A 19221-nucleotide genomic window follows, 5' to 3' on the forward strand; every position below is an offset into this window, starting at 1 on the left:
GGTGGGGCACATGCCCACCCACAGAGCTAAAAATTTTGCCCCATGTATCTTACTGTTGCCTTAATGAAAGCATAACTGAGAATTGGATTGATTAGGGGATTCAGAAGTTATCATAGCAGTAATGTGTAGATCCATGCATGTATTTAAAATAATTTCTCTTATTAGTAAATGCTTAATCTAGTTTTATAAAAGCCTAATAAGACTTTGTTGTCTTATTATTACTGAATTCAAGGCACGCGTTTCGAAATTTATACAAATTGAAAATTAGTTGTGACAGTTGTTTCAAGTTTCCCTCTGGGATTTGAACAGCTCAGTATTTACCATCTGCTGTGTCATAACAACTAGGCTGACACTGAGTGAAAGTATTGGCTGTTCTGATGGGAATGTGAGATGCTTACAGTGAAAGGAATGAATGCAGCTGCAACATATGTTGACCACAGGAGTGCTGTGCAGGAGAATGTTGGAAATTCAGAGTGTGGGCATTGGCACCGGGAAAGTGTTATGCCACCCAACATTTTTCATTCCCTCCTGATGTCCTGCTTGTTACACTGTCCCCAGGTTGAAGAAAATACACTCTGGCTGATGACTTCCTGAGCCACTCCCATCCACACCTGGTTGTTTGGACAGTTTGTCCTCACCCTCCCGTCCTTGGGTGCCTCACCCCATTACAACCCCTCAGATTCTGCAACAGGACCTTCATGTAAATGTGAGAGACCCTGGGAGTAGCCTTCCCAGGTCATCTCTGTACCTTCCTGAGACTGGTGTCTCCTCTTATACCCAAGTTCTGATGAGCTCTTGCAAACAATGCCAAGGTCCCTTTAATTAGGAAACCTTCCTTTGAAAAAAATCACACATCCCTAATTGGTTGGGGAGTCCGGAGATGTGATAATAATTGACTTGCTTTGGGAAAGAACAGAGGCTGAGCACAAAAATCAGTCAGTCAACTCCCCAACCCAAAAATGACCCTGCCATTCCAGCAGGAACTAAGGTGAGAAGAATCTGCCTTTAGAGTAAATTAATGCTAGACTACAGATTGCATGATGGTAACTCAGGTCTAATCCATGCTTTAGGAGCTCCTCACACTATTAACTTGACCAACTCACCTGGCTACACAGCGTAGAATAGACCCATATATATGTTGTAATAATAACTACTCCTTGAAAAAACGATAGAGTTTGACATTAATTTGGATAAGGATCTATTCAACAGTCAAGGTTTTGTTCCTTTCAACATTTGACAGAGAAATATGACCTCCCTGAATCTGTATTTGTCTAATATCTACAATTCAGAAATACAACCTTTTATTTATTTCCATGTCTAGGTTTTCTCCCTTTAGCCTCACAGTCTGAAATGGGTATAAAATCTTTCCAGTCTTCTCAGCATGTGGTATCAATCATGTTTGTAATTTTCTATTACAGACTAAATGTAGAGATGGTCTGGTGCAAATGCACTTTTTTAACAGTGTTCCTAACAATAAGGCAGACAGGAAGAATATTGAGAAACCCAATTATAGCCTTTAATGACGATCTTTATTTCTTTTAAAGTTACATGTACAAGCTATAGACACTGATGTAAATCTTGATTGATTTGAAAATTTGATACTCTAGGATTAAGAGAGCTTCTTGTCCTGTTTACAAATGTCAAACTTCTGTCAAATAATACTGACTTTTCAGAATTTCTGAAAATGGTCTGGCATAAGGTGTTTTCATGCCAGATAACAAATGCGTAGAAAACATTATTCTAGTGCTGGGAAAATGCATCAACATTTCTCAAAGAATACATTGCAAGTGTTGATAAATCCATGACAGCATCTGGTTTCAAATACATTGACAGGCATTGGTAATAAATTATAGATATTTCATGCCCCACTCTCCCTGCCTCTTAAGCCACACCAGGCAATGTTTAACTCAGAGTTGCTGACCACAATGCAAACCATCATCAGGTTGGCACAAATGAAAAAAATCATGCCTACTAAAGTAGATTTCAGCCCTGGGAAGCAGGAGATCAGATGTCCAGCCTCTGAATTGGCATCAAGCAACGTACTTGTGTCTGATGGTTGTGGAGTGTCAACCCCAACTCCCCAAAGGTCTTTGTTACGGAAACGATCCAGAGTATGCTTGGCTAGATGTAAAAACAGTGGAACAGATGGGTTAATTCGTGTGTTGTAAGGCATGGAAGAAGGAGAAGGGTATAGATTTCCCATTGCTTGGGGCAAGGGCAGGGTGCACATGTCTCCCCTAAAATACTTTGAAAAAACTAACATTTTTCAAATTTTCTCTCCAGATAAGAACAATTGGGTGCTTCTTAATTGGTTCCTGGAAAATAAATAAATCGTGTTTTCCTTTGACACTACAGGTGGATAAATAAATAAATGTGCCCCCTCACAGACCACACTTATGTAACTAAATAAATCTAGCAATTAAGTTGGGAGAACAGGCTTATACAGTGTGAGTTTTTATAGCACAGGCCAAAACATGCACACAAACATTTTTATATAAATGCATGAAGAAATAATTCTTTAAAATCGCTGCAATAATGCTTAATATTACCATAGTAAACTAAAATTCAGGGCTTCTTTTCAGGACTTCCCTATATAAGACTGTAGAGGTTTACAACATAGAAACAGGGCATTTGCCCCATTGTGTCTATGCCAGCTCTTTGTTAAAGCAAATTAAAACTAATCCCCAACTAAAACTGCTTCGCTCTGTCCTGTGATAGTCTGTAACTTCTGCTTCTTCAAATTCATATATTTTTCCTTAAACGCTGAAAAGATTTCTGTTTTCATTATTCTCTGTGACAAAACACTCCCTTTTTCAGCAACATACTGTAAAAATAAATTCTCCTTAATTCCCTATATTTATTTAGTGGCAGTTTTAAATTGATAACTCTTCTTCACTGCCTCCCCAACCTCCCCAAATAAAAGAAATTATCTTTCTCTATTGATCTTATTATTTCATATTTTTAAAATCTCTATAAAATTTCATCTTCGTCTTCTATGTTCCCGTGGAAATAACCTTGGTATGTTTTAAGTCCCTCCTCATAACCATTGGGCAGAATCGTCCCAGATTTACAGTAAGTGCGCTAATGGGCAGGATAAAGGATATTTTACCCGCCAGCTGCAATGGCTGCTTTTCGTGCCAAATCGTCCCATTCCCAATGCTTCCCGTCTCATTAATAATGCGTTTCCAGGAAACACACCGGGTCACTGGCGGGGCGTCCTCTGATTCACCCACCCCATCATCACCTCAGGCCTTCAGTAAACTGGGCGCTATATTTAAAGGGTACTGCTGCACAGAGCTAGCACTCTTCAAGGAATAGGAAACTGCTGGGAACTGATGGCTGCCAAAGGTAGGAAACATGCTGCCCCCAAATTTAGCAATGCCTCCCTTGAGCTTAATGGACACAGTGGAAGCCCGCTGCAATGTCCTCTACCCCCGCTCTGGGCAAAGACCAGCAAACAATATCACCAATCCAGCATGGCAGGCAGTGGCAGTGGTGGTCAGCGCCAACACCCTGCAAAAGAGGACAGCCACCCAGTGCTGAAAGAGGATCAATGCTCTCATCCGTTCCGCCAGGGTAAGTCACTCTTCTCCTCGCTCTCAACTCACACACTCACAGACCCTTCACACATCCACAGGGATCTCACACCTCAAGGGGCAACACCACTAACTCTGACACACAACCTCACATCTCCATCAGGCTCTTATCCTCTCGAGCTCGTGTCCTCATCCCGTCCATGGCTCCACTCATCACACAAACATTCCACGCAGTGCCATGTGTCCTGCTCACACTCTCTCCATCTAGTTTCATGCAGGAGAAGCTGGCTCACAACAGCAGGGAGAGGTCACAGACCAGGGGTGGAGTGGCCCACATTAGGCCCCTCATTCACTTTGAGGAGTGTGCCATCGTGCTGACTGGTGAGGATGTGGACTATGCCTTTGGCGACGTTGAGGTCGGCGGTGAACACGCTGGTGAGGATCCTGCACCAGATCATCTCTCTCTCAATGAAACTGTGAGTGCTCTCTCTCCTGCTTTTGACTCTGCTGCTGTGCACTAATTATCTCTACTTTGGTTCACAGGGAGCTCTGCCAAGCAACCAACACCTTCAGCCAGCCATTCCCCCAGCTCCATCCAGGTCTGCACCTCCAGCCAAGAGGACACCTCCTCCATTGAAGAGCTGGAAATAAGCAACCTGGAAAACCCATCACAGAGCTTACCCACAGCCTGCACCAGCGCAGAGACACACAATTCAGTGGGACCTAGATCTAGAGCAGGCTCGGGTTCACAATCTGGTGGTCACCACACAGATATGTGTCAGCAGCAGGAGGAAGCACGTCCAGCCGAGCTCCACAGCACTCGGAGGACTGCTGGGGAAGAGGCATCTGTGAGGTCGGAGTCAGGTGACGAGCCTCAGGATTCGGCCTTCCAACTCATTGTGGAGAGTCAGCAGAAGGCAGGGGAACATCACGCAGAGCTGTTGGGAACCCTCAAAAGAGGGGTTAGCAAGCTGGAGGAGTGCATCCGCCTGCTCTCTGATGAAGTGGTGCCCACATGTGCTCACATTGAGGCCTCCATGGGGGGGATGGCGGACACTATGGAGATCCTTGATCCAGCAGAACGTGGAAATGTGCACAGATCTGCACTCCATTGTGGGAGCCATGAGTGAGTTCCCGCAGTGGCAACACGAGAGGGAAACGGGGCACCTCAACATCGCTCCAGGTGCTCCTTCCACTCAACGAGTCAGGCTGGGCCCTTGGGAACCTGAAGGGAGTAGGAGCAGCAGCTGGAAACCTCTGGGTCATCCACTTGGGAATCTCAGAAGCTGTCCACTCCCTCCAAGTCCCCTATGCCTGTGACCTCCTCAACCTCATCCTCCTTCACTGCAGGGAGAGCAGCTGGTCCACAGGAGGACAGCCAAAGCAAGCCAGGGTCCTCAAGGCCTCGTCTCTCCAAAGGATACATGCTGATGATATCAGAGGCAACCAGGCCAACCATTGCACAGTCTGTCTTCACTCCTGCTGCGGATGTCAGGGCAGCACCTAGAAGAAGTGGTAGGCATTGAAAAGTTAAGAATTTCTGATCACAAGTGGTTGCACAGGTGAACACATTTCATCACGTTCTAATCTGAAAATATATTCACTTTTACTGAGTAATGTGTCAAGGTGTCTTTCAGCTTCATTTACAGGCTTCGCGAGTCCTCCCCCTGCACCACCCCTGCCACCACTAACAGATTAATTGCACAAGTGATTCTGGAGGGATAAGTGTGTGTGTGTAAGTGGAAGAACCATTCGGAGCCTTGTGCAAGCACTCTCCTAGGCATGCGGAGCCTTCCCCCATCACACTCATCTCAATGTCATGAGCATTTTCAATGCTGCCTGCTGGGGTTCTCTTTCAGTTGACCATCTGAGCTGAGCTGCATCTCCACCCCCTGATCGTGCTCCCATGCAGCGCCCGTGCCCGCCCAACACGAGGGTCCTCTTGCTTTTGATTTCAAAACATTGTTGTGGTAAGGTTTCTTCTCAGCTCTCTCACCCATTCCCCTCCCCCAGTCACCCATGTCCTTTCCCCCGTTATAGTTGACCCACCGGGATCACCTTCCACCTCCCCACTGTCACCTACCAACCCGGATGTGCAGGTGAATGTGCACATTCTCTACCTTCCTGAGAATCCCACCCCATCCACATTGACCTCCACCATCTCCTCCTTCCCGCCCCCAGGGTCCATGTCTGCCTCTGAGTACCCACCAACCACTCTCACCGCAACTTCTACTACGACCATCGCACCCTCACCTTCTCACCCTTCCAGCTCACCCTGCTCCTCTCATACTCACCATTCCCTCCTACCATGTCCATCCTCAGTTCACTGCCCAGGAGGCTTTGACTCCACAGACCATCCCTCCTCCCCCTGGACTCCTTCCGCCCCCTGGATCCCTCCAGGCTCCTTCCTCCCCTCGAAGACCTGCCTCCCTCTGAACTCCTCCCCCTCTGAATTCCTTCCTTTACACCTTCCTCTCCCCTTACACCTACCTCCCTAGTTGCCACATTCTCCCCCATCACACCCTCCTTCCCCCTGTACTCCCTCCCCCCCCAACCTCACCCCCCCCAAACACCTTCGTTCTGCCATCCCAACCCCATCCCCCCTGACACCTTTGTTCCCCCCTCTCAATCTCATCCCCCCCAGGTACACCTTCCTCTCCCAGTCAAACATAGACCTTCCTCTCCTGCCCCATTCCCCCCCAAGTACACCCTTCTCTCCCACTCACAACTGGACCTTCCTCTCCCCCCCTCACCGATCATCCATAGCAGCCCATGGCCAAGACCGTGAAGCAGGTCCCGGACATCAACAGAAACCTCCTACTTTCCGTGAGCTGCTTCGCGGCGGAGCCATGTCCATGAGAATCCACCCAGCGTGCAATGCACATGTTCCTCCAGGGTTCAGTTGCTGTAGAGTTCCGGCATCTTCTGTTCCTCGGATGTCCGCAATGTGAACAACTTGTCACACTTGTCAAGACGTATTTTGGGCTTTTGCAGGGATTTCCTGCTGACATGGATGGCAAATTTGATGGGGGGGGAATGATTCTGGCGAGCAGGCAAAATGGTGAGATGCAAATACATTTAAATTAGGTTCCCAGATGACTGCAAACTGGCTTCATCACGATGTGAAACCAATTTTTGGCTTTCTCACCATATTGTCTGCTTATGCCCGCCATGATGCCTGATGCCAATGGGGGTGGAAAAGTCTAGCCATTGTTTGTCTTCCCTGATATTATCCTGTTGAACCTATGCTGCGTGCTCCAAATGGCATTAAAACCCATTCTATAACGGGTGCCCAAAATGATGTATACAATTCTAGCTATTGACCAACTATGGCCTTGTACAAATTTATCATTATCTTTTTTGCTCTCTGCTCCTTTTTGTAAATCCAAAATTCCATTGAGCTAGTCTATGTTTTTGTCTCCTTGTATCTGCGTTTTCTAGGTGTTGTGGGCTGAACACCTAGTGGAGTTCTCCTGTTCATCTATTGTAGCTTCAGCAGACGGGCTGTAGAAGACTGAATAATACAGTATAGAACATGTTTTACTGGGATTTCCATGGGGGCTCCACTGAAGCTACAGAGGAAAATTATTCAGTCTTTGATCATCCACTCTTCAAGATCTTTCCAATGAACTTATACTTCCATTTCTTGCTTTTGCTCCCAAAGTGCATGATCTTCATTAACCTGTCTATGTCCTTGTGAAGCCTTTTGCAGCCTTTCTCAATGTTCCCCAAACCTCTTATTTATATGTCATCAAATTTTGATATTGTGGAAATCTAAGGGGGAAAAATTTGTTTATGTGGCGCTGCTTCCGGTGCTGCTACTCAGACTTATGTCGATTCCCTGGGAGCAGGCACTACATGGGCTGCTACCTACTTGGCTTCCTGGGGGTGGGGGGGATGGTATTGTCACTGGACTAGTAATCCAGAGACCCAGGGTAAAGCTCCGGGGACCTGCATTCAAATCCTGCCATGGCAGATGGTGAATGAATGAATAAAAAAATCTAATTTCCTTCTTTACTTCCCCATTATATTTTCTATATGACTTTGACTTTCTTTAGAAATGTTGGTTTTAGTTTTTAACACCTCCCTCCCTTTTAAGTTTCTGTTTAGCTTTACTCTATCTACAGACATCTATTTTTTGATGCAGCCCCTCTAATCCAAATAGGCATCAATTTGTACTCCAACTGTCTCATATTTCAGACACGTCACTGCTGCCTTGTCATCCCATTTAATAACGCTTTTGCCCATTTAATTTGGGCCAGATTCCTTCATGTCTCACTGAACTTTGACTTGTTCCAGTCTAGCACTCTTAGCTTTGACTCTTTGTTAGCTTTTCCTAGTTTCATGTTGAACCTAACTATATTATGGTACTTTATCCCAATGGCTCTTCTATTCTAACATAATGTGCTTGTACCACCTCAAATTCCTGAAGTATTGCTGCCTCCCTTGTTCATTTTGAAACATGTTGACCAAGGAAGGTGTTTTCCATCTTGCTCACGTATATCAGCTTTATCCCAGTCTATCCTGAGAGAATTAAAATCACCAATATTATCACCTTGTTATGCTTGCATCTTTCCTGCAAATATCCTCCTCTATCTCAACCCCACTGTTTGGTGGCCTGCAATGAATGTCAAGAATGTTCCTTCCTTTATGTGGGTTTGGCCTTAATATAAGCAATAGATGTTCTATTAGATTCTAGCACTGTGCTGGAATCCTTTATTAATGTTCCCATCCTAGACTATTGTCCTTCCATATCTCACAGGCAGAATGAGGTTTCCTGAAGCTTTTATTGAATAAGTAAATTAATTTTCATAAATATAAAAACATGTCTCCATTCATGTGACACAGTCACATGAGGGGAGATATTTAAATACATTTTTAGACCTTTCATTTACTTTTTTAAAGATTGATTCAAACTCTCCGTGCCTCAGGGAGATTGCTGCGCTCTTTCACGTGCATTGCCAAAAGAGCGCTGGACCTGACTCTCCCTCCTCCCCCTGCCTGCACAGGTAGCACTGAGCACTACCAGGTGTGCATTACGCTGGGCGGGCCTTATTTGGCCCCCCCTGTGTTAAATGGCGACGCAGAGCCAATCGCAGGCGGTGATCGGCTCGGCGCCTGCCCCCGCCCGCTCCCGCCAAGCCCGCCCGCCATAGGAAAAGCCCTGGCCCTTATATTGTTATGTTCATTTGATGTGAGTGCCAACATGATATAAATTTTGCTTTTGTCTTAATGGCCTGAGTATGCTTCACTTGTTTTGTAGGTGCAGGGCATGCCAATATCTCATGCTGGACGTGAGTGACTCTAAACTTTATTGCACAGGCACTGAGTGGACTTTGGGTTCAAAGGAAAGGGTCATTTCAAACATCCGGGATGGAGGCGGCAGCCCTGGCATGAGGTGGAAGCAGATTTTTGGCAGCCTAGCTGAAGGATCAAGGCATCCCTGCCTCCCTGAATAATCCAGAGGTCTGCCTCCACGTCCTCAGCCTGGTCCTCACCTGGTTCCTCTCTGACTCACCACTGGATTCATCCTCTGTAGCCTGTGGAGCTGCCTCGAGATTCTTTTCCTCCAGTGGATCCCCCCTGCCAGTGCCAGATTGTGGAGAGTGCAGCATGCAACCACTATCAGTGACACCCACTCTGGGGGGCATTGTGGTGCTCCCCCTGAATGGTCCAGGCATCGGAAGCGCATCTTCAGAAGTCCTATGGTCCTCTCTATCACTGCCCTTGTAGAGGCATGACTCCTATTGTACCGCTGCTCTGCCTCTGTTCTTGGGTGGCGGAGAGGCGTCGTGAGCCACCTTTTCATCAGATAGCCCTTGTCACCCAGCAGCCACCCATCCAGTCGAGCTGGAGCAGTGAACAGCCTTGGCACCTGTGAGTGTCTGAGGATGTAAACATCATAGGAGCTGCCAGGGTACCATGCACAGACTTGCAGAACCTGCATCTTGTGGTTACAAACTATCTGGACGTTCATCGAGAAGAAGCACTTCCTGTTGACAAAGGCACCCGGCTGACCCGCTGGCACCTTGATGGCTGCATGTGTGCAATCGATTGCACCCTGGGTGCAGGGGAAGCCAGCAATTGCTGCAAAGCCTCTGGCTCACTCAGCCTGGTTGGCCTCGTCCATACGGAAATGAATTAATGTTATTACCCGCGTGAACAGAGCTTCTGTCACCAGCTTGACACAACTATGGACAGCTGATTGGGGGACCTTTGTGGAGTGTCCCATTGACCCCTGGAAAGAGCCAGGGGCATAGAAGTTGAGGGCCACTGTGACCTTCAAAGCCACTGGCGTGGGGTTTCTGCACACACATGTGCAAGTGATCTCAGGCCCAATCACCTGACAAATGGAGGTCACAGTCTCCCTGGAGAGATGGAGCCTCCTTCGACACTGCACCTCAGACATATTGAGGTAGCTGCATCGCTGCCTGTAAACCCTGGCAGCAGGATAGTGGCATCTTCTGCGACCCCTTCCGCCTTGCACTTCCTGTTGGCCCAGCACCCCTTGTGCCTGTGCCTCTCCCCCCACAAGCCGCTCCCCTGGAAACTGCATTGGGACACGTGGCCTCCTCTCCCTTCTGCCCCTCTTTTCCTCCTCAGAGGAAGTGCCACCAGGTGAGACTACAATCTCCAATATCAGGGTAACAGAAGGCTGTCTGATACTTGGAAGAGTCCACAAAGTCAAAATCCTCCAAGGGCTTTGGAAATGCCAATGAGTCCTGAAATGAAGCCTAGAAATGAAGAATGAAGCTCAGAACAGAGATGAAGCTGTCAAGTTCAAATAATAAACCAGCAGCAAACTACCTCCTAAACTCCTTATTAATCAGACTGGCAATGCTGCAGACACTTTTTCTCGTGCCCTAGGGTGAAGTTTTGTTAAAAGTGGCTACCCACTTGTGACAAGCACAAAATTGCACAAGCAACGTAAAATCAGGATCAATTGCCTTTTTAATGGCCTTAAGTGGCCCTTTAATTGTAGGCAGGCACAGCTCCAATACCCGTGCGTGCCCACCGACCTGAAGATTGCTCGCATGTGGGATGACGTCGGGACGCTCGCCCAACATTGTCTTGCGCTATTTCATGTCCGTTCGGGTTGGGCGCGCACCCACCCATGAGATGTAAAATTCTGGCCCTAGTCCTAGCCAAACCTAGGTCAGAATCCATGATATCCACCATATCAAAACATAATGATACAGTTCTTTAAGACCCTAACAAGTATATAAAAGAAAATTTTGCCTTTAAATAGTGTCTTTCATGACCAAATGGGTATCCCAAAGTGTTTTACAGTCAATTAAGTACTTTTGTGAAATTTTCAACCCAAAGCTGTTCATTAACGATATAAAATAATTTGTTAAAACTCCAACTAAAACTAATGAAACTAATACAAGGTACAAACTTAAATAATCTTTAATTTCTGACCCTTTAACACAATGTACAAATATGCAGTCATTCAAGTTTATGTAGTCACTATTGTAATATAGGAAACATTGCAGTGAATTTGTGCACAGCAAGGTACCACAAACAGAAACGTGACAATGACCAGATCATCTGTTTTTATAATGTTGATTGAGAGATCAATATTGACAGGGGCAGCAGGGATAGCCCGCCTGCCCTTCTTCAAAAATGCAATAGGATCTTCTACGCAGAACTGAGAGGGCAGACGGGCCTTGGTTTAAGAAGACAACGTACGAGCTCCTTGGTAATGTACTGAAGTATCAGCCTTAATTTTTTCACATAAGTCCTAGAATGGGGATTGAACATACAACCTTCTGATTCAGAGGCAATATGCTACCAACTGAGGGACACATCTGCATGGAACTGAAACTATTCATATAAACATAGATAAAATATTGAGCCTCTCACCTGCAATATATGTCTAGATATCCGATTGTGATTCTGAAATGTCAGGTGAAAATATACTTCCTCCCTGCTGCTTTCTTGTATTTCAATGGTCATGCATCATTCCCTGGTCAAGGGAATTAAGGATTTCTGTACCAATGTAGTTCTCGCAGAAAATTACACAGAAATCACAAAGTGGAAAATGATCCTTGTGTATGTTAGTGTTCATCCTTCAGATAAGCATTAATCCTAATCACATTTACCTGCACTGTTACTACATTCCTTTATTTTCCTTTCCTTCAACCCTCTGTCTAACCTATTATTAAATGCACTCCACAGCTCTCTCCAATAGCTTACCAGTGAAGACCATGGTCTCAGCTCAGTTTTTGAGCTTCAGTTATTGAGCTCCTCCATTTTTTGAGGCCCTTTGGACTAGGAACCAATCCAGTCACATACTGCGAAAGCACTCCGAGGATTGTAGCAGGGAAGGAGTCAAGGCAGGAGTAGGGGCAGAGGTCCTGCCTTGATCTTTGTGTTGGAGGGGTGGGACGTGGGGTGGGGGAGGATGTGGTGGGATGGAGACCAGGAGAGTCAAGGCCATGAATTCTGTGGTCCACGTGAATTTGAATGACTCCATATTTGTACATTACACGAAAGGATGAGAATTAATTTAGTTTGCACCTTGTGCTATTTTCATCAGTTTTAGTTTTAACTTTAGCAAGTTATCTGGACCAAGTCATTCTACATGGGGCAGAATTTTCAGGCTGGCTCATGGGCACGCGCCTAACCCGCTCAAGCGCAAAATAGCACGTGATGACATCGAGCGAACATCTCAATGTCATCACATGCTCACACGATATTTCAGTCAGCGGGCGTGCACAAAAGTCGGAAGCGCACCCGCCAACAATTAATAGGGAAATTAACCCTTTAAAGTTGTAATTGTCCCCAGTTTTTCGTGGTCCGTCCAATCTCACAGTTGGCGGATGGGCGAATCGGCCAGGTGACCTTTGCATTTTTCATGAAACCTCACTCAAGGGCAGAATGAGATTTCCATTATTAAATTTAAAAACTTAAAATCCACGGACAGCATTTTTATAATGTATATGTTCAAGTGACTGTGAGGCTTGGAGATTTTTGTTCTGATTTTAAACTCTTTATTTAATACTTTTGAAATCCTCAGCTCCCTGAGGCAGTTCTCTGTCTTCAGGGAGCTTTCATTCTGTGCTCGCCCGTGCCCGCACTAACGTCAGCGCCCGCCCTCCTCCCATCCCCGCCCAGGCAGCGTTGAACATTTCAGCGCGCGCTTCACGCTGGCTAGCCCTTAATTGGCCAGCCAGCGTGAAATCACGGTCGGGGGCCGATCGCAGTCGGTGACCTGTTCCCTGGCTGCTCCCGGACCTGCCAATCGCGCCTGCCCGCCGACCTGAAAATTCTGCCCCATGGTAAATGAACAGCTTTGGATTGAAAATTTCAAATTTGATTATTTAAATCACTGACTGAATTGTTAGTTTCTAAATTGGGTTTCAAATAAAGGTACATCTCAGTTACACACTACATTGGGTTCTCCCTCTAGCTAAAGGAAAATGATACAGCTTCTTTTATCCAAAATAATCTGCAACTGGCTGTGCTGTCAACAGTCAGTAAAGCCCCAAGAGCCTGAAAGGATTTCATTTTATATTGGTGGGGATCTTGAAGTTATCAGCTAACCTCAACTGTTAAAGAGGTCACCTTCCTGTGTGGGAACCAATGGCTTCTACTCATCAACTGCTGCTCAAGTAGATGGACATTGGATCTAGTTTCTTCAGCCGCAGCTACATATGGCCATGATCTGCCTGTAAGGCTGGATTCTCCCCGCACATACACAATACAAAACATATTACAATGCTGCCTGTAAAAGACGGAAGTTACTGCCAGAAGTGCTCAGCTGTTAAACTGGGATCACTCCAGCCCTGTCTGAAGCAACGGCACAAAGCACACTGAGACAATCACTTTTTGTCAGGCTGTCAGATTAGTATACACAGAATAGAATAGCATAAGCAAAATGGACGCTTCTTGTGTTACACCAAGGAATCTTAATTCCTATCTCATCAGCCTTCTGTCATTTATTTTCAAGCATGATGGACAGGACTAAAAATAATTTATATATCATAAGGGAATTATGAAGAAATGTTCTGACAAGTTTTGTTGAATCCTGCCTTAACAAACGGCTAAAAATCCATTTCTTGCCTTTCATAGTGATTTAAAAGTCTTTGCAATTGCTGTGAAAGTCAGATTTGTGATTTCTGTGGGAAAAATAAGCCACGTTTAATGATGTAGGAACATTAGACGAGGGTATAGGATAGACATCAAAATTGGAGAATTTTGTGTCAGAAATTAGGTACGGCACTGGAATTCCAGTCAAAGTATTTGCAATTAGTCCTGAATGGTATGAAAACTTCTTTTCCTCATTGATTTGAGTTTTCCAAGTCCTTGGCTAGTTAATTGAACAGGACATTTGAATCATCCAAGCAAAGTATTAGATTTCAGAAGCAGGGAAGAAAATGATAGGTTTACCTCTATAGTGGTTCAACTTCCATTAATTCACTGGTTCTCAGCAGTATGGCTCACTGCCATTCAATGGTGACAGTAAAGGAGTGGACTGGTTGGCTATTTTTTCAAAGTCTAATGAATAAAATAAACCTAATGTTACCAAATTCTTCGAGCTTTGAAAAGCAAATCAGCATTCACTTTTCTGTGCATGCTCCTCTTCCCCTCATTTCCTAGGACTAGGTATCTATGCCAGATAGAGTATGTAGCAGCTGCAGTTCCTTTCAGAGAGACTGCTTCTGTGTTTTTGGACCAACAGTAACAGTCCGCCTCCTTCTCTATAATTAAAGATGATCTATTTTTATGTTCTAATCCCCAGTTGAGGTGGGCAGGGGTAGGGGTAGAGGTCCTGCCTTGATCTTTGTATTGGCTGGGTGGAGAGGAGGTGGCGGGATGGGGACCAGGAGAGTCAAGGCCATGAATTCTGTGGTCCACGTGAACTTGAATGACTCCACATTTGTACATTACATGAAAGGATGAGAATTATTTTAGTTTGCACCTTGTGCTATTTTCATCAGTTTTAGTTTTAACTTTAGCAAGTTATCTGGACCAAGTCATTCTACATGGGACAGAATTTTCAGGTTGGCGCATGGGCACGTGCCCAACCCGCTCAAGCATAAAATAGCGCTTGAGGACGTTGGCCTCACGCAACATTTCGGTCAGCGGGCGTGCACAAAAGTCGGAAGCCCACTCGCATACAATTGATGGGCTTAATTTCTCCCTTAAAGTTGTAATTATTCCCAGTTTCTCGTGGTCCGTCCAACCTCATTGTTGGCGGACAGGCAAATCGGCCAGGTGGCCTTTGCATTTTTCATGAAACCTCATCCAAGGGCAGCATGAGGTTTCCATTATTAAATAAAAAAAATTAAAATCCACAGACAGCACTGGACAAGCCTGATCCCATGGTGGAACCCAGCTTGATAGATCCTAACTTTTATTTGTTTGTTTAGATACATGGAGAGGGGCTACTGAACAGAGTCACTGGAGTCAGCTAATGAACTTTTAACAAAAGCATAAAACATTTATTAAACAAGAAAACATGAACTATATCACAATACTCCTTCACCCACAACTATACCTTTAGAGATATATACAGATTTGTAAAGGTAACACAAGTAACAAAAGCTATCTTATAACCTAATGTTCACAGTAAGTATAGTCCATGTAAACCAATAGGCAATCTATGGTCAGACACACAACGCTCTGAAACCAAGTGACAGATGCCCCCCCACAGGTACCATGGATCTCTCCTCAACTTCCCATGAGCCAACCAGTCTCATCAAACTCAATTTTTCACACGAGGGTTTCCAATCTCCACTTTCCAAGAACTCGGCTTGGAATCTTCTCCCAAACCCATGCTTTCTCTCAGATGCCTTCCGCAAGGGTTCACCTCCAGAGTTTCAAACGCTCCTTCCGATGTTCCTCTCCCCTGGGTCACCACATGCATTCAAGCTTTCTTCCACACACTCTCTCCCACCGACTCAGCTGTCAACAGTATACTACTGCTTCACATGCCCATAGCAAAGAATTATAGACCTTCAGTTACCTCTTTGGACCTTCTGATTTCTCTCAAGCCTTTACATTGCTTTGACTCTGCTTCCTGAAGCTTGGAGCTTTAAGCTTGAAGCTTGAAGCCTTTCTCCACCCCTCGCTCTTAACTTCACTTAACAGGACCTTTTCCACGCTCATGTCCTTCCTTTGACTAGAAGGTCTTCTTGGGACTTTCTCCTGTTCTACTCCCCTGGGGACTTTCTTCTTTAGCTTGGGGCTGGCTATCTGTCCCCTTTGCTCCAGTCTCTCTCTGGCAGCTACTTTCAACCACCTTTAGCTTGGGACTGGCTATAAGCCCCTGTTAGGCTGCTTCTGTCTGGCTGCTGTCTTCAAAACTGAACTCAAAACTGCTATTTCTAGTTTCTTCTGTGTGTGTCTATGGAAGGGACCTGCCTCTCTGGGTCCCTGTTGCTAGGCAACAGCCCAGTTTTTCTACTCTTTGTTTGCTTAACTTCTCTTACAGCCATAAACTCTCATTAGAAATGCAGGCACCTTTTAAAGTGAAACTAACACTCAACTTGACCTTTTGTTAACAGAGATACAGAAATACAAATCAAACTGAAACATTAAAGATAAAACTCAATCGTAACACCCACAAATACCAATACAACTTACTTAAACTTTCTCTGGGGAGAATTTTCTCCCCATCGGGGGGGCTGAGCGGGAGCGGACGTGGGCAGACTGGCGCGCAGCCGATCACTGCCCACGATCGGCTGCGTACCGCCATTTTATGTGAGCAGGCCAATTAAGGCCCGCCCAGCGTGATGTGCACCTGGAAGCGCTGAGCGCTCCCTGTGCGGGCAGGCGGAGGAGGCTAGGTCGGGGCCTGCGCTCTTTCGCGCATGTGCGTGAAAGAGCGCAGAAATCTCCGAGGCATAGAGCTCCCTCAGGGAGTTCAATTTCATTAATAAAAATTTAAATAAAGAAAAAAAAATTCAGACATGTCCTCTCATGTGACAGTGTCACATGAGCTGGGACATGTCAATGAATTTTAATGAAAAAATTTATTTGATTTATAAAGCCTTCAGGAAACCTCATCCCGCCCGTGGATGAGGTTTCATGATAAATGCGAAGGCCACCTGGGCTCTTCGCCTGCCCACCAACCTTAAGGTTGGACGGGCAGCTCTGTTAATCATTTTAATTAGTTTTTAAATGGCCTTAATAGGCCTTTGACAGTTCGGCGGGTGCACAGCCGACTCCGGTGAGCGCCTGTCGAACTGAAGTTCGGAATGATGCACGGTGACATCGGGATGCACGCCCGACATTACTGCGCGTCATTTTATGTGTCAACGAGTGGGGCCTGCCCCAGCACGCCAACCCGAAAATTCTGGCCTCTATTTCCTACCATTTAAATAGAATTGTTTCCAGCTTCTTTTTCATGTTGGGAGCCATTGGGTCTTGCATAATTACCTTTCTTTGCCACGGCCTAAGTGAAAGGTTTATTCAGAAACCAGACTGTGTGTAATCGAGAGTTAAATGACTTTTTTTTTAAAAAAGCTGCTTCTTCTCATTCCGCAATGGATCTGCTGTGGTTCTGCTTGAACACTTTCCCCTTTTCCCTAATATACTGCAGAAGTATGCAATGCATTGCATAGTTTTGAAGGTCAACTTGTGCAATGTTTAAATAAGTTTTTGTATGGCGCTTCTCTTCAATTTACTTATGCATCCTCTGTTGCAGTGACTGAGGCCCATTGAATCTGTTGGCTCGATAACTTATTGCCTTCCCTCTTTCTCTTGCATCTCTGAACTCTGGGATTTATTGCATGTATAAAGAATCAGCTTGTGCAATGTTAAACAGAGGTTTTAAACAATTTGTCACCTCACCTCAATATTCTAACACCTCAGGCCGGAATTTCATCTTTAGTGGTCACTCAGCAGCAACTGTGACGGGCAAGCTTTTCACCTGCCTCCGGTTCCAGAAGTGTTCCTGAGTCAGTTGTTGAGCAGGCTCCTGGCAGGATGTCTGGGAGGTCCAGGTAACCTGCAGGCCTCAGGCACGGGCAGCAGCAGAGCGCAGCTGCCTCCTTCCGGCAAGGCTTCCCAAACTGTGGGTTGCGACCCCCAGTGGGGTCATGAGACAAGATTTGGGGATCCTGAGCTCCAAGGCAGGGCTGAGCACTAACAGCAGCGAAGCCCCTTTATAAACTCGTGTTTTCTTTTCCCCATTGGTGGTCGTGGCCTAACTGACTGATCTATGAGGCCTGATTGCTGCTTCAAAAAAGCCAGTGAAAAGGTGGTTGATTTTATTTATAAAACCCAGAAGTTTAAACATCGCTCTCTGCCCTGGTCTCACAGCTCTCTCTCTCTCCCCCTTGTCACACCACCACCCATAAGACCATAAGATATAGGAGCAGAAATTGGCCATTCGGCCCATCGAGTCTGCTCCGCCATTCAATCATGGCTGATAAGTTTCTCAACCCCATTCTCCCGCCTTCTCCCCATAACCTTTGATCCCCTTACCAATCAAGAACCTATCTATCTCGGTCTTAAATACACTCAGTGACCTGGCTTCCACAGCCTTCTGTGGCAATGATTTCCATAGATTCACCACTCTCTGGCTAAAGAAGTTTCTTCTCATCTCTGTTCTAAAAGGTCTTCCCTTTACTCTGAGACTGTGCCCTTGGGTCCTAGTCTCTCCTACTAATGGAAACATCTTCCCCACGTCCACTCTATCCAGGCCTTTTAGGATTCTGTAAGTTTCAATCAGATCCCCCCTCATCCTTCTAAACTCCATCGAGTATAGACCCAGAGTCCTCAAACGTTCCTCATATGTTAAGCCTTTCATTCCTGGGATCGTTCTCGTGAACCTCCTCTGGACCCTCTCCAGGGCCAGCACATCCTTCCTGAGATACGGGGCCCAAAATTGCTCACAATATTCTAAAGGTGGTCTGACCAGAGCCTTATAAAGCCTCAGCAGCACATCCCTGCTTTTATATTCTAGTCCTCTTGAAATAAATGCCAACATTGCATTTGCCTTCCTAACTACCAACTCAACCTGCAAGTTAACCTTAAGAGAATCCTGGACTAGGACTCCCAAGTCCCTTTGCACTCCAGATTTCTGAATTCTCTCCCCATTTAGAAAATAGTCTCTGCCTCACACTTCACCACGTTGTATTCCATCTGCCACTTCTTTGCCCATTCTCCTAACCTGTCCAAATCCTTCTGCAGCCTCCCCGCCTCCTCAATACTACCTGTCCCTCCACCTATATTTGTATCATCTGCAAACTTAGCCAGGATGCCCTCAGTTCCTTCATCTAGGTCATTAATGTATAAAGTGAAAAGTTGCGGTCTCAGCACTGACCCCTGCAGAACTCCACTTGTCACCGGCAGCCATTCTGAGAAGGACCCCCTTATCCCCACTCTCTGCCTCCTGCCAGACAGCCAATCTTCTATCCATGCTAGTACCTTGCCTCTAACACCATGGGCTCTTATCTTACTGAGCACCCCTCACCACAAACAGCACTCACCCTCCCCCTGCCCCATTCTCACTGCTCCAACCCCCCATCTAGCTCACAATCTGAGGTCGCGGAAATTTTCCAGCCTCAAAATAGGGTCACAGTGGGAACAGGTTTGGGAAGCTGACATGAGAAAAAGCCACAAGCACTTTACTGCTAAATGGTGGTATTAAATCTTCACCCAATTGTTGTTATCTCCACTTATGGTGATTCATTGATAATGCAAAAACTCTCATAAAACTATCCATAAA

This window comes from Cetorhinus maximus, chromosome 1 (genome assembly GCF_964194155.1).
Source record: "Cetorhinus maximus chromosome 1, sCetMax3.hap1.1, whole genome shotgun sequence".
NCBI classification, from domain to species: domain Eukaryota; kingdom Metazoa; phylum Chordata; class Chondrichthyes; order Lamniformes; family Cetorhinidae; genus Cetorhinus; species Cetorhinus maximus.